Genomic DNA, 7329 nt, shown 5'->3' on the forward strand with positions numbered 1-7329 from the left:
TCTCGCCATTGTTGATCTGTGTGCTTTATGCCTTGGTGGTTTGTTTGGTTTCCTCTCTCTTTTGTTGCCTTGACCCACACGAGATAGTCTATGTTTACATCTGGCCTGAGGAGACTTGACCGCCCACCACTCTGTCGGTGGATCATGGTTTTTCTGTCCTCAGACCACTCTCAGTAGGTACTCACCAGAATCAGAATCAGAATCGGGTTTATTGCCAAGTACGTTCACACATACAAGGAATTTGCTTTGATGGTTGGTGCCAGAGATGTGGAGGTAGATATATCAGTATATAAATATATAATATAAATAAAATGTACATTGGGTATGTTCAGGGTGGAATATATACATATGTAACATACTTGAGTTAGGATGGGGAAATGGGATTTGAGTGAGTGTTCCTGGCCTTATTGATGAGGCGGGCCGCGGTGGGGAAGAAACTGTTCTTATGCCGTGATGTTTTGGTCCCAATGGACCGCAACCTTCTGCCAGAGGGAAGAGTCCGAAGGAGTTTGTGACCAGGGTGAGAGGAATCGGCCATAATCCTTCCTGCCCTTTTCAGAGCCCTGGACTCGTACAGGTCCTGTAGAGGTGGAAGGTTGCAGCCGATTGTCTTCTCAGCGGAGTGGATGATGCGCTGTAGTCTGCTCTTGTCCTTAGCAGTGGCAGCGGGGTACCAGACAGTGATGGAGGTGGTGAGAATGGACTCAATGATGGCAGTGTAGAAGTGCACCATCATAGACTTGGGCAGACTGAACTTCTTCAGCTGCCTTAGGAAGAACATTCTCTGTTGGGCTTTTTTAGTGAGAGAACAGGTGTTCATCTCCCACTTAAGGTCCTTGCTGATCGTGGTGCCCAGAAAGCGGAAGTACTCCACAGTGGTGACTGGTGAGCCGAGCAGGGAGATGGGTAGAGGTGGGGCAGAGCTTCTTCTGAAGTCCACAGTCATCTCAACTGTCTTCAGGGAGTTGAGCTCAAGGTTATTCCCGTTGCACCAGGACACCAGGTGTTCAATCTCCTGCCTATAGGCAGACTCGTCCCCATCAGAGATGAGTCCGATGAGGGTGGTGTCGTCTGCAAATTTCAGGAGCTTGACAGACGGGTGGGTGGAGGTGCAGCTGTTGGTGTAGACCAAAGCTGACCATGGGCACCCCACAAGCCTTGTAGTTTCAGAAGCCATTTGGCCATAATGGTTTGGCCCTTGTCAAAGTCCCTCAGGTCTTTACCCCTGATCATGTCTTCGGCACGACTGCGAGTGCCGAATATAAACCAGACCTTGACAAGCACCATATTTACGAGTTGTCATTATATATATATCACATATATAAAATTCCCACTGCTGACCCTGAGATATAAACCTGGTACCTTCTGATTACAAACATAGCAGTGGTTTGGATTGCTTATTGCTCTTCTACAGGTACAAATCCCAGGAGTGTCAAAGCTTTGTAATCTAATCCAAGCATGGAGTCAAAGGCCTGCTAGATTTGTTGACCTGTCCTAATAAGACTTGGTGTTACTGTATTACACCTATATAATTAATATAGTTTGCTTGTGTTTTATCACTGGATGACAAATGGCTTCTCAGTGGATACTCTGGTTTCTTCCAGCAAGTACGAAAACTTACTGTTAGATTAACTGACATCTTTGAATTTCCCATAGTGTGTTTTCCCTGGTGAGCCTACTGTTATTTTGTGTTTTAGGTTTTGTTTTTTCTTTTTCCTAGAAGCCATATACCTGCACATCACTGAGGTATTTGTCAACCACTAAGAGCCCTGTGATTCTGCTTCAGGTTAATCTTTCCCAGTGTGATTTGCCACATATCGATAGTTATGCAGATTGCAGTGTTTGGCTCAAAAAAGCTTTTGTCACAACTTCACGGATGCCGGACGTTTTTTTGTTGCGAACCACTTTTTGAAAGCTTGTTTTAACTGTGATAGCCATCTATCTTGCCTAAAACTGATAACCTCTTCTGTACCTGTTGTCTCTGAGATAAATGTTAAAAGACACTCTAGCAATAAAACTGATAAAACCTGGTCTATAAACAGTGTTTGGTACTGGAATTGATTTTTAAAATGTCTAGTGGCCGCTGTGTCTGTGCTTCCTACAAACCGACTTGTGAAACCGACTTTGCCAAGCAGATAACTGGTAGGCTGCCTCAAGAGCTACGAGCTTTTATGCTGTGCAGTTGGTCTTTGCTGCATGTCGCCGTGTGTGAATGACATAGCCTTGAAAGGAATTGAATTTATAGTTTGGCACTATCCAAAGCCCATGAGGTATATTTAAAACACGGACAGGAACTAAGGCGTCTAGCTAGAAATTCTGGACCCTCCCCCTAGGGTTGGCACTTCTAATCTGAAGAAATGCGAATCCCATAGTAGGTAGAATTTACATAGTAGGGCGGGGGTAATCTCTCAGTACATTAGAGGTATTCAAGCTTTTTCGCAAGGCCTCCCCTACGGCTGATATATTTGTCCTGATCACCCCCCATATAAACTCAGTGGGAAGGATGTGAAACTGAGGTCAGATGTTTCAAAATCAGAATTGGAGATGCTAGTCCCTGCTTTTATTTATTCACGTCTAGATTATTGTATCGTTCTGTATTCAGGGGCCTGTACTACAAAGCAGGGTTACTGGCTTATCGGGGTAACTTGTCGGATTTAAGATAGTCTGGGCAAAATGTAAGTGAGCGAATATGAAGTCCATTTAAACAGTTTTACCTTAAATCCGACAAGTTACCCCAATAAGCCAGTAACCCTGCTTCGTAGTACAGGCCACACGTCTGAACAAATCTCTCCTTTCTCAGCTACAGTTAGTTAAAACGCTACTGCTTGGCTTTTCACCAGAGAGCACATATCGCTCCAGTCTTGTATTCTCTGCATTGGCTGCCAGATCTTTTTAGAGTTCAGTTTAAAATCCTGGTTCTCACTTATAACCCCCCCCCCCCCCCCCTGCAACCAAAGGAGGGAGGCTTGCGGGGGGACCTGGGAATTGTGGCACACAAGCCATGATGACAACTGCACTCCCCCAGGGTTGGGTTGTGCTGGACTCAGGGTTGCCAGGGATGGCGGACCCTTTGGCGGGAGGTGATAGGATGGTGGAGGGCCGGTCAGACGATTCAGATCACTGGCATGCCTTGCGAGGCCCAGCTCGTATGTGTTAACTGTGTTATTTAAGTGTGTACCATGCATTTACATTGTAAATAGTACCGTATCCATGTAATACCCAAGTAGTGTTTTCCGTGTAGTTGTGTGTTTTTCAATAGTATCTTCCCCTAGTGAAGATTGTAGAGTTCCTCTGTCTGTGCCGCAGCTGATTGTCCCTGGCAGTGAGCTCTTAATAAAAGAGGAACCTCCAGTCCTTTTTATGAAGAGCTGTCTACTCCTGACAATGCTAGAATGCCTGATTAGGTTAGTTATGTATTAATATGTATTTTGGGGACCAGGCTTCGAGTCAATGACTGGCCAGCTCTCTCTGCAGCCATCCATTCTGCAGCCTCAGAAGCCCTTGGTACAAGAAAAAAATGTCACCAGGACTGGTTTGACAGTAATTCTGCGCAAATCCAATCTTTTTTAGAAGAGAAGCACAATGCCCACAAAGCTCTCCTTTCCAACCCAGGATCACTCAGTTTAAAATCACGCTTCACCAAGACCAGAGCTATAATTCAACAGGCTCTTCGGACCATGGAAGACAGCTGGTGGATGGAAAAAGCGGGAGAAATCCAGCATTTTGCTGACTGCAATAATACCCAGGGCTTCTATGATGCCATTAAAACCTTATATGGTCCCAGGAGGAACCCCTGTTCGATCTGAAGATGGAAACAACCTCCTCAAGGACCGGCAAGAAATCATTGAGCGATGGGCAAATCGCTTCAGAACTATTCTTAATTATACTAACCGAGCTGATTTAAACATTCTTGATAAACTGCCAGACCTACCACAAATGCCACAACTGGATACCTTACCACACTTCTCTGAAACCCAACAGGCCATCAGGGGCCTAAAGAACAACAAAGCCCCAGGACCTGATGCCATTCCGGCTGAGGTTCTTAAACACGGAGGTTATCTCCTTACACGCCGTCTGCACCTCCTGATTACTCATATCTGGAAGTGCGAGAAAGTCCCTCAGGACTGGAAGGATGCTAACATTGTTGTCCTCTATAAGCAAAAAGGGGATCAAGCAGACTGTGGCAAGAGTAGGGGAATCTCGCTTCTTTCGACCGCTGGAAAAGTACTAGCAAAGATCATGCTCAACCAACTGGTGGAATACATCTCAGAATTTACTCTTCCTGAAACGCAGTGTGGCTTCCGGAAGTCCAGATCCACTATCGACATGATCTTTGTTCTGCGGCAGTTGCTTGAGAAGAGTAGAGAGCAGCATAGAGACCTCTACATAGCATTTATTGACCTCAGCAAAGCTTTTGATACCATAAGCCGTGAGCTGCTCTGGAAACAGCTCCATAAACTTGGTATACCACCCAAGTTTCTATCCATCCTGCAGCAACTGCACCATGGGATGCAAGCCAGAGTTCTTATGGGAGGACTCCAGTCAGAGCCCTTCAAGGTAAACGTAGGGGTGAAGCAGGGAATGTGTCCTGGCCCCAGTCCTGTTCAACCTCCTCCTCTCAGCAATCACCTTCCTCTTTCACCATGCCATGAAACACAGCGATGGCGTTCACCTGGAATACCGCCTTGATGGCAGCCTGTTCAACATCCGGCGACTCCAGGCCCACACAAAAACAAAAACCTGTCAAATCTATGAGCTCCAATATGCTGATGACTGTGCTGTCTTGGCACACAGCCCAAACTGCATGCAGCATGCTCTAGATACCATCTCCAGCCTATATCAGTCTTTCGGTCTCCACATCAATGTCAAGAAAACCGAGGTCATGGCTCAGCTCTCCACCCAACTTCCCTCACCATCATTTTTTTGTATTAATGGGAGCCCTCTCAACCTTGCTCACCAATTTACCTACCTTGGTTCTACACTTACATCAGACTGTTCTCTTGACATGGAAATTAATCACAGCATCAACAATGCTGCATCAGCATTCGGGCAACTTCGTAAAAGGGTGTTTGATAACAAGGCAACTGAACAAATCAGCGACATCTTCTTTAAAAGAAGGGCCGAGAGATGTGCCCAACGACACCAGCGGGCAGCCGGAATCGCTCCAACATCAGGACACATTTGCCCCATTTGCAAGCGAGTGTGTGGCTCCCGCATTGGCCTTCACAGCCATATGAAGTGGCACCAACGTCAACGGCGTTGACTCCTCCTTCCCCCTCCCTTCCCCCGGGAGCAAGCGTCGTCATCGGACACGATGGACAGCTAAGAGAGTGTGTGTGTGTGTGTGTGTGTGTATGTGTGTGTGTGTGTGTGTGTGTGTGTTTGGGTGGTGCATATGCCGAGGTACAATCCTGAAAGTGCCTCTGCATAGTACAACAACATTTTTGCTTACTTCCTACAGACAGTAGCGCCAAAGAAATATAAAACAATACGTACAGTGGTTGACAATAAATATCAGAATAAATAATATCACTGCAGATGAACAAATACTCGGAATTTACATGCGCAAGAGTTGCCTTGGAGGCCGAACGTGGGGAACAACGCATGACGTTATATAATTCATTTTATTACATCACAGATCGTTAATGTCAGCCTATAGAGTGGCTCCTCTCATAGGGTGGCATGTTAGTGCGCACATCGTCGACGGAGGGCCTGACCTACTTACTTGGATAAAGTGACCTACTTCCAGTGTCACAATTAGCTCAATCAGGTGTGATAGTGTAAGTCTAAAAATAATGACAGTTCATGGTTTTTGTGGGTTGGTGGTCCTAATCTCTTTTCAAGGTAGCAGAGCCGGTCCAAGCCTGCTGTAAACCAGCTACACCACTGGCATTTCTGACCACTACAGAACTTGATGTTGTCTTTGATGTCTAGATAGCACTTCTCTGATCAAAAGAAAACACAAGTATACAAGACATAGTGAAATTAACTGGCTAGATTGGCATCCTTCTGCAGTTTGGACCCTAAGCAACTGCATCATTAATCATTTTTAAATCACAATCTCGATTCATACCTGAAGGCTATTGGGCTGCATGATTAATCGTTTTTGAATTGCGATCCTGATTCTGATTCTTACATGACAACGATTCTGCTGTGTTTGCATTAGCGGGGAGGTCTGTTGCCATCAAACCAAGCGCTCCCCTTTTCTCGTTAAGCCGTATCGACAAATGATAGGACTGCGTTACACCACCATAGAGGAAGAGGGTGCAGATAAACAAGTGAGCCTACAAGGTTTCAATTTCTTGCATTGTTAAATGAGTTGTTTGTTGAAAACCAGGAATGTGCCCTTTCTGTTCTGCAAAGTTACCGTACCAATGCCATTTCAGTAGTAATCACATTGCTAGCGATGTACCGATACGTACATTTTGGCCAATACCGATTAACTTGCTCAGCTTGCAGGTGCAGATTAGCAGGATGTTACATTGTTTTTGATTTCTGTAGAAAACGGAAGATCAATTTGCAAGGCAGATTTAATAATGAATTCTGAACATTTCTCAGGCCGGTACTTCGAGATCTCATGCAAGTGGTAAATGAGCCAACGAAATCCCTCATTCATCACTATGGACAATATAATAAAAGACAATATGTCGGACAGAACACATTTAAAAATTAAAAAAAAAATAAAAAATAAAATAAAATAAAAGACAATATGTAATGCATAATAATAATAATAATAATAATAGTGAATGAGATAAATGTTTAAAAATCATGAGGGAAAACTGTGATCGTGATTCAAAGTGGAAAAAATCTCGATTCATATTTTACCCAGAATTGTACAGCTCTTGTATGTAGGTATAGGTGGCATGGGCTGCCATGGGCAGTTATTGGACCTGTTCTAGAAGGGGTGGCGTCTCCATGACAACATCTTGGTGGTGGCACTGGCTTTTATCTGCAGTGCTCCCTGTGTATGTGCTAGACCGGCCCTTCCTGGAGGGTGTGACTTGCACTGCTCTGCTGCTTCCTACTGCAGAGCCTGCAGGACCTGCAATGGTGGCTGGGCTCGTACCTCTATGTCAGGGATGCCCAATCTTATCCGCAAAGGGCCGGTGTGTATGCGGGTTTTCGCTGCAACTCCCTAATTAGATTACTAATTAGAGGACTGATTGGCTGAAGAGTCCTGACACCTGGGTTTGAACAGCTGACCTACAGGTTATCCCAAAAACCTGCATACAGTGGCCACACTGTGCTAAATAATATCCCAGTGGGGATTCAAGTTCGAGTTGAACTGAGGGATCGATTACTTGTTTCACGTTCCCCCACAAAGCACCC

This window comes from Paramormyrops kingsleyae, chromosome 8 (assembly GCF_048594095.1).
Source record: "Paramormyrops kingsleyae isolate MSU_618 chromosome 8, PKINGS_0.4, whole genome shotgun sequence".
Classification (NCBI taxonomy): Eukaryota; Metazoa; Chordata; class Actinopteri; order Osteoglossiformes; family Mormyridae; genus Paramormyrops; species Paramormyrops kingsleyae.